Raw genomic sequence first — 9,645 nt, forward strand, 5'->3', positions numbered from 1 at the left:
GTGGGCACTTGTCATACTCAACGGTACCTGTGCACAGAAGGGCACAGAAGATGTTGCTGGCTAGAAGATGCCCTTGATGTAGTCGTATCATCCTGCGATGCCAGATGGCTGCTGGACTGCGTGCGTGTGTGTAGTGTATGTCTGAAGAGCTGAGGCGAAGAGCGAAGGTGGGCAGAAATTGTTGTTCTTGTGGATCAGTGGGATGGGCAGAGGTTCACAAAGATCTACGCAGAAGAATTGTGCAATATTGAGCAGAATTTCTTACAAATTCCACGTTATGCTGCAAAAAAAACCTGAACCTCTGGATATATATAGGCCTCCTTGGTTACCAGAGCAACCAAACCCAATATTGTTAGGAACAGAGGGAGCTGGGTGGGTGGGAGCTTGTGTAACCTTTGCAGTCTCCTGCCTTGACAGTACAGTATTTGTTTGTGGGGGGGGGGCACAAGTTAGACTGTTAGCAGCACTTAATTTAAGCATTTGATTTTGTTTTAATTCCGACTAGGGACTGCAAAACAAAACAGGTGGAAGATTTGACTGAGATTGTAATCTGGTGTGAACAGGGTGACCTTCCCATGGAAAGAGCAGAAAGTCAGCCAGATTTCAAGCAGAAACACCCTTATAATCTGGAGTGAAATTAGATCACTTTTAAATGAACACAGGGTGACTTGGGAACATGACTGTGTGGGGAAGCTGGGGGCTAGCACTGGGGTGGGCAGGAAGGGGGGCAATTGAACAATTTCTGACTTACGGACTGCTGACAGCAACTGTTACCCTGCACGTGCCTGATCTTGTCTGATCTCGGAAGCTAAGCAGGGTCAGGCCTGGTTAGTACTTGGATGGGAGACCGCCTGGGAATACCGGGTGCTGTAGGCTTATACCATAGTCTTTCGAGACTGAAGGTTGCCAACCACTGCTGACATTCTTGCACAGGAGGCTGAACTAGGTGGGCCTTGCTCGGATGCAGCGCTGGCACTTCCAAAACAGGCGTTGCACATTCCAGATCACGTAACACAACATAGTATTAAATGCCTGAACTGCTGAGAGATCTGCATCATGAGACTCTTGATTTGTAAATTCACAATATTGGGGAATTCTAATGGAGGATTCTAATAAAGAAATAAACAGTCCATACAAGCAGTGGCGTAGCTAGAGGGGGTGCAAAGCATTAAGTTTTGCATGGAGCCTTGCTGCAGCATGCGATCTGCCCCTCTCCGTCAGAGCCATTCCAGGCAGGGGGAGCAAAGCAAATTTACCTCTGTTTTGCTCCCCCAACCTGGAATGGCTCCGAAGGGGAGGGGCCGCTTGCATGCTGCAGGGAGGCTTCCTGCAAAACGTAGTGCTTTATAAGAACATAAGAATGGCCCCACTGGATCAGGCCATAGGCCCATCTAGTCCAGCTTCCTGTATCTCACAGCGGCCCACCAAATGCCCCAGGGAGCACACCAGATAACAAGAGACCTGCAAGGCATTCTGGGAATTTTAGTTAAGAACATAAGAACAGCCCCACTGGATCAGGCCATAGGCCCATCAAGTCCATCTTCCTGTACCTCACAGTAGCCCACCAAATGCCCCAGATTGCACCCCCTCTAGCTACGCCACTCAGCCAGTCAGGCTGAGGTTCCTCAGATCAGTATTGGTAGGCCACAGAAGAGTCTTGCGTGGCCCTGGACATCAACACATTTCTGGATCCTATGCAAGAATTTAGTGTGGAGAATCTGTGAGGAACCTGACCTCAGGAAGGGGAAGTTCTGCATGTTGGCTGACCATCAAGTGATGTGTGAACACTGGCCAGTCAGTTCAGTGTTTTCTGCTTGCAGGGGATGCATGCTGCACCAGCAGTGTGCGAAATGCTTTAGCCAGGCCCATAGGGGAAGTGTAACCCAGCTAGTACGTAAACTGTCTGTGACCAAGTCATGTTCTCCTCCGTTCATTATCCATGGACCAGTTTGTACAATACTGCCCGACCAGCCCACCCAATTGAGGCACCTGTGCCCTTCTTCATGGTGATTTCTTTGATTGCTTCTTGTTAAATCTTGCAGGATTTTGAAAAGATAGAGCTACCTGCCAAACCTGTCCCAGAGGCAAAAGTGTTCAAGCAGCAACCTCTCTCTCCAATGCCTTCGGTTCTCTCTCTCTTTCCCTGTCGCCAGCCTTTATCTCTGATGCTTTCTTTAAACACTTGCAAATATAAACAAGGTAACAGCCATTTTTTGTACCTAAGGACAATCATTTCTTGGCACTGTCAGTAGTGTGGTCGGTGTGCAGTGCGCTGCTTTCATGAACACATTGCATTATCAGTCTGCCAATCACCAGCTTTGCCACCAAGAGTTGTGTTTCTTTTGGGAGGTCAAGACCACCCCTATGCTAGAAAACAGTGGGTGTGTGTACAGTTTGATTTCTGTGCAGGTGCCAGGACTTGAGCGTTTCTGGGAACAACACCCTCTGCCATGAAAAGCCCTGCTCCTTAACCCTGTGTGTGAAGATGTGCTGTGATTGCTCAGTGGCAAAGGAAAGGCACTCTGTTCATGGTCAGAGGCATTTGCCTTCATGATTCATTTATTCCGGGATTTGGCCCTCGCGTCACCAAATTTCCTGGGCAGAGCCCATACACAAAATGAAGCCCAGTGGGTGTCAAAATTAAGAAGCATATGGAATACGGTTGGGACATCTTCAGTAAATGCAGGAGTTGTAAGAATGGAAATGCCCTGTGCCTACCTTTGCAGCATATTCTTGTCATTGTCGCTATCACATGGGTAACAACACCTCATGACTTCTGAGCGGATAATGGCTAGCAAATTCCTCTTGTGGTGACCGCCCCACCCCCAAAGTGACTCTGTCTCTTCCCTGCGGGCTGTACTGACCTCCTTGGCTGCTGAAGACTTCCTGTAGATACTGGTATATATCGCCTCCTCTGTACATAACGCCCTCAAGTCTTTTGATTGTCAATATGAATTTAATGGCATATTTTTATATACTTGTTTAAGTTTTCATGGGCACAAACAAGGGTGCCAAACACAATTTAAGTTATAATAACTATTAAATGTTGCATTAAAGATGAAAACAAAGCAGAACAACAGAACCCGTTCCTTGCCAAAACATGACCAGTTCCAATGAGATGTTATGAATCTTCCTGAGGGGCTGTTTTATTTTATTTTTGCCTTTTTGGCATCACTGTGGGTTCTTTGTCATTAAAGGTCTCTGGTGTCAGAACCCAGCCTTTGGTGTGTGGGCTCTTGCTTGGCTCGATTGTGTTAGATGAAGTGTTGGGGCACCATGAACCAGGAAGGTCTCCTGCAGTTGCCCCAGTGAAAAATGGAAAAGTGTCACATTCATTTCTAAGGAGGCTGTGCAGCTTGAATTCCCCACTGTGTTGTTTTCACAGTCCCCAATTCAGGGAGAGTTGTGCATAGTCACACATGCGCACCCAGACAGTGCTAGGAGAAGGCACATGCTTGCCAACATTGCATGCAGATTGAAAAACTTCCCTGGCCACAGCACATGCTATCCCTTCGTATTCAGGATCACATATCACCTGTGCATAGTTTCCGATTTGACAAGGGAAGAATTCACATGGAAAAGTTCACCCCATATGTGGATCTCCCTTGCTGGATTGGACCGTGGGGTGCACATGTCTTCATAGTTTGTTTTATCCATGTCTATCCCATCTTTCGCTGTCAAAATAGTTCAAAACAGTTACAAAATAAAATCACAAACATAATAAATACATAGCAATTAAAACCCATTTCTGTCACACATTTAAAAGCCTGGGAAAATAAAAACAACTTTGCCTGGTGCTGAAAATACATGGAAAAAGGTGCAGGCCAGGCCTTCTGAAGACCGCGTGCCTCTGACCGAGAAGTCCCCCCTTCTCCCCACTCACTTCAAATCAGGCAGTGGAGACCCCAGAAGCAGGGCCTCTGGATAGGACCCATTTCTCCTGTGAACACTCCCCACATTTGTTGACTCAGCATTCAGAGGGTCTGAAGTCTCATGATGGAGACTGGCAAACGTTGGCAGGCACCTATGAACTAAGGAAGCTGACTTCTCCTTAGTCAGCCCACTGGTCCATTGGGCCAGCTTTGCCTCTGACAGGCAGAAGCTGGCCAAGGACTCCGGCTGAGGGCTTTGCAGGCCGCCTGCCTGAGAGTCATGAAGCCAGAGTTGCTAGGGATTGAACCTACATCTGCAGGTGAAGCTGCTGATTTCATGTAATTTTGGTGCATGCCCAAAATGGGGCGGGGGGGGGAGAGGGTTGTCTTTTTGGACTATCATGGTAATCACCTGGAATTGTAAACATTATATGTGAATTTCCACATTCACCACATTGTGGACATCCTTGACGGGTTGGCCATTGGCAGTAAACACACTGAAATTGAGATTCATGCAAAAGTCAATCTGCTGAAGTAAACAAGAATCTGTCAAGTCTATTGATGGGACCTGGTACAACCCATCAGGCACCAATGGCTTGCTGGTGCATGTATTTAAATATATTTGCGCCACTTTTCGTTAAGTAGAGGTCCAAAGTGGTGTGCAATTATGAAAACCAGCAACAACAATATATGCTATTGCGACAACAACAAGTAAGCAGCTGAGAACATTAAACAACAGAGACAAGGTGAAAAGTGCAAGAGTGGGGAATCGCAACCACCAGCAAAGATGCCTAAATGAGAAAAGAACTTACTGTGCTTGGACAGGGTCTTCTGGAAGCCAGGTGCTGCCACTGGAAAGACCCTGCCTCAGGTCACAACCTGCCTCCCCTCCAGAGGTGAGCGTGATTGGAGGAGTACTGCTTAGTGGTGAAGGAAAAGTGCCTTGTCTGTGCACAGAGGGCCTTTGCCCTTCCACCATACTTCTGCCAGTGGTGTGGCCAAGGATGGGAGGGAGTGGTTCACAATGTAAGAAGGTGAGCCTAGAAGGCCAACAGGGACCAGCCTGAGATTATTTTGTCATCATCCCTGAGTATTGTCCTAGCATGACAGACAGTGGGGGCTTCAGCAGGTGCAGCTGGGTGTACGTTACAGCCCTGTGCGGAGATGCACTGTGGACCACAGGTCCCGAAGTTCTTGCTACCCTATTGATCAGGCAAAACAAGCCCTCCCTGCAGCTGGGGACGTGTGTTGGCAAATTATTCCAGTCTGCCAGTTAAATGCCAGGCGGCTTTTTTTTTTGGCAGGTCTTTTGCACAAACCACCTGCTGGAGGGAGAGGGAGAGTCATTGCTCTCCAGGTGCCTATCAAAAACCCGCCACACGCCTCTGGTTGGGAAAAGTCTCCACAATTTCAAACTGGCAAAAACAACGTTGACGCCGTCCGGCTCCTGGGAGAAAACATTGGCTGAAGTTTAATAGCTTTGTGCGTGTTCAGATAATCCTGGGCTGTATTTACCTGTAACTCTGGTCAAGCTCTTCACCTCATTGGGATGTTTGTGTGGTGGCAAACGTCTTCTGTTGACAAACTCCTGCTCCGGAAAGGCTGACGGCCGACTTCTGGAGGTTTGGGCTGCCTGATTCCCTCCATGGCCTAGGCCTAGAGACCTTGAGCAGGAAAAGCCAGCCTTAGGGAGCTGCGGGGCCCAATTGGAAACTCTTTTTAGGGTCCCCTCTAATTTTGCAGGGCCCCCTCTACTAATTTTTTGGCTCTTAGCTTGAATGGAGCCAGACCAAGAAAAAAAACATCTGTGCAACTGGATAGGACTCCTGTACCATTATTGGTTGTGCAGGATAGGCGCCTTGGAGGTCAGCCGGAGGGAGCGCGCACCCAACCCGAAGCACTCCCCAACTCTTGCCTGTTGCAGCCTGCTCCAGAACAAGCTGGGGGAGCTTATGGCTCCAGGAGCTGTGTGGGTAAGGAATGAGTGAGGCATGCATGCTTGTGCCTGCATGGCACCGATTTTGGGCCAACTGGAAGCAGCGGTGGGTGGGTGCTGCTTCTGAAATGACCCAATTTCAGGCCAAATGGAAGCAGTGATGGGCAGAAGGGCAGTTCGGGGGCCCCACCGTGTGCCAAAAATCCCCAACAGCCAGCTGTTCTGGCTGAAAGGAGGGTGTTAACTAAGGGCCCAATCCTATCCAATTTTCCAGTGCTGGTGCAGTTGTGCCAGTGGGGTGTGCGCTGGTGGAGGGGCAGTCACTGGGGCCTTCTCAAGGTATGATGGGAACATGTGTTCCCTTAACACGAGGCTGCATTGTGGCTACACCAGAGCTAGAAAGTTGGATAGGATTGGGCCCTAGGTAAGCAGAAATCCTTCCTACATCAGCCTATCAACCCCCTATAAGCCCCTATCAATCTTTCTTAGGCTGTAAGAAAGATTGCGTACACGGGGAGTTGTGGAGCCTGCTGTAATTACTGCTGCACCCCCCCTGTAGCTACACCATTGGTATATAGCAAATAGCTTGTCAACAGTGGACACTGATAGCTACAACCTGCTTGGTTACATGAACATTGACTGATTGTTTTTGATGACTGGTGGCTACTAGCTCCTGAAGAGCTTCCCTGGACTGCCTGGAGGCATCTGCTTGGGCACTGGGTTTGAGCTACAAAGTGCTGTTAGACAAGAAGGCCCTGTGGCCTGTCCCAGCAGACCTCTTCCTATGATCTTAACATTGTGGCTTATATGAGACTTATTAGCTACTCACCACCCTGGCATTCAGTTACCTTCTGTTGCATCTGCTGCTCTTCCACCAGAGGTGACCTTCCAAGGCCACTGAGTGGTCCTGTGATGGCAGGTACTCAATGCCTATGAATGAACTTGAGCACCAGGATTTGTCTGCGCCATGTCAGCTACAGTCGCATTGTACATTATGTGGTGCAGAGCCATGAATCCTGCTTGGCCTCTGATGGCAACTTGATTACTTGGCTACTTAACTGCTGTGGAACAGGGAAATAAGGTCGGTTCTGGCTCTTTCTCCAGTCCATTCCGTACCTTATAAGCATCTCTTGCACAGCACAACTCTTATGCGCAGGGGGAGTGAAAAAGCATCTGGTTACTGCTGCTGCCATGCTAATGCTTGGACAGCAAGTGCAGGCAGGAGAGAGAGCCTGTCTTCTGCTTTCTGTGCCACATCTTCTGCTGAATGAATAGGCCAGTGAGATCATCCAGGAGGGGATCCCCCCACAGGTGCACACTGACTTCCATGAGATTAAAGGTTGGAGACGGGGAAAAAAGCAGGCTCAAGGAGGTTTGCTTGGGGGTGGGGGGGGACTTCATGAATGTCTCTTATGTGTCCATTCCAAATAATTTCTTGAGGCAAAAATATCCAAGGAATGACTTCTGCATACACAGCATGTGCTCTTCCATAAAGCACTGCTTTTCCAGGAGAAGGCCTCTCTTCAGCCCTGGCATCTTCAGTCCAAGGGATCTCAGGGAGGCATGCCAAGAAAGTCTGCCTTAGGGAGAGCCAAGGCCTAGGAGAGGGGGGTAATTTGTACCCGGGCCCAGGGTCCAAAGGAGGGGGCCCAGAAATTTCCTGGGTTGTTTATGTTTTCCTGTCTACTAAGACTTGTTGCCTGCATGGGATGCTGGGGACACTACTGATGCCACATGGGTTGGTAGACCTGGGCTCCAAAGATTTTTCCAGCTGTCTTTACCCTCTCCCTACCCTGTTTTGCCCTTCCCTGCCCCTATTCTGCTTGCCCATCACCACTCTCCCTGGCTCTGTTTCACCCCACCCTCTTTGCAAAGGGGCCCAAAAGAAACTTTGTACCCCCTGATAAAATTCCGCTCAGAGGAGCTGTTGTGGCCAGTCAGTGAGACAGTCCTGGACCACCTGCCTGGTCACAAAACAGCTTCACAAGCGGGCAGGCACTTCTTATCTTTCCCCAAATCTCAGCTAAGCCTGTGAACTGGCTCCAGTCAGAGGTGCTGCAGGAGTTAGGCTCATTTACACACACACACACACACACACACACACACACACACACGTCAGTGTTGCAAGCCGTGGTGAGCATGGATGCGCTCTGGCAAACCTAGGGAGGTCAGCAAGGGGGTCATCCAGGATGTGTACATTCACCCCAAAGTGGGGAGGGATGCCAAGGGCACAGAGGTCACACAGTGCTCTCTCTCTCCCCCCTCCCCCCTCCAATCACAGGAAGAGGAGCTCAACACACACTAGGAAGTAGAAACAACCCGGTTTGGATGGAGGGAAACTTGGGGCTGTGTTCAGAAGAGGGTTGGAGCCCAGGCTTCAGCCTGAGGAAGGGTTTCTGCAAGTAAGAGCAGAGGAGGAGAAACCACACTCCAGGAGGTCCCTGCAGGAAAAAGAGATGATGTTGCTACTCTAGTAAGAGGCTGCAGTTCAATTGACATGGGGTCTCAGGGCAACGTGCAGAGGGTTTCTCCCATGTTGTCCTCACAAGAACCCTGCGAGACAGCTGAGAGGAGATGTCAGTTGGTGGCTGAGCTGTTCCTCGTTCAAAGCCAACACTACGCCCTCCACACTTTCTCAAGGTTGACCTGAAAGTTGGCATAAGCCAGTCACGGTAATGGAAAATGAACCGAAAGGCCAGGCTGAGGTGGAGAGGGGCAAAGACCTTCTGTGTGGAGAGAAGGTCCTTGTGTGGCCTATTCAGCAAGACAGAGTAACTCCTCAGAGCGGATTCCAGCTCAGCGACCACGGGGGCTCACCAGTTCAGACTGGCCAGTCTGGAGGAAAAGACGCACTGAGGCAGGGCTCGAGCAACAGGCAAGCTTGCTGGTGAAATGAACCTGTGAATCTCAACCCCAAAGCGCCTGGCGCAAATACAACTGTGATGGCGTCTGACACAAAGCAAAGAGGCAGGGTCGCCCGACCCCCTGGAACATGAGGTGGCACACCAAACGAGACGCCTGCGTTGGCTTGGTCATGTCGTGAGAATGGATGATGGCTGGATCCCAAAGGATCTCCTCTATGGAGAACTCGTGCAAGGAAAGCGCCCTACAGGCAGACCACAGCTGCGATACAAGGACATCTGCAAGAGGGATCTGAAGGCCTTAGGAGTGGACCTCAACAGGTGGGAAACCCTGGCCTCTGAGTGGCCCGCTTGGAGGCAGGCTGTGCAGCATGGCCTTTCTCGGTTTGAAGAGACACTTGGCCAACAGTCTGAGCAAAGAGGCAAAGAAGGCAGGCCCATAGCCAGGGAGACAGATCAGGGACAGACTGCACTTGCTCCCAGTGTGGAAGGGATTGTCACTCCCGAATTGGCCTTTTCAGCCACACTAGACGCTGTGCCACAACCACCTTTCAGAGCGCGATACCATAGTCTTTCGAGACTGAAGGTTGCCAACAATCACACCAAACGCTACCTCCCTCACCTGCTGGTGTGCCAACCTTCCGCCTCTCCCCATTGGAAAGGAAGATGGAGAGTGGTGCGTGACAGCTCTTCCAGAGCATCCTCAGCTTCCTTTTCCAGTCCAGGTAGTGAGGGAAGATGGAGTTGGGTGCCCCATCCAGCCTTCCACTTAAGTCAGCCTCGTGGAAGGACTGGCCCCGTAAAAAGTGGCAGGCACTGCCTGACCTTCGTATGCTCCTAGGAAGAGGGGGCAAGCTTTACTTTCTTTAAACACTTTGCTTTTCAGAGATGGGCTTGCTGAGTCAGAAGATCTGACTCATACCTTGAAAGGAGAGACTGGCCTTGTGGGTGCGATAATGAAGGCTTTGGCCCTTCT

General features: G+C 50.0%; 1 pseudogene; it reads left to right on the forward strand.

The window, feature by feature from the left end:
* Positions 1-756: 756 nt before the first annotated feature.
* On the forward strand, positions 757-876 carry LOC136646789 (5S ribosomal RNA; annotated as a pseudogene).
* Positions 877-9,645: the final 8,769 nt, after the last annotated feature.

The sequence above is a fragment of the Tiliqua scincoides genome, chromosome 3, assembly GCF_035046505.1.
Source record: "Tiliqua scincoides isolate rTilSci1 chromosome 3, rTilSci1.hap2, whole genome shotgun sequence".
Classification (NCBI taxonomy): domain Eukaryota; kingdom Metazoa; phylum Chordata; class Lepidosauria; order Squamata; family Scincidae; genus Tiliqua; species Tiliqua scincoides.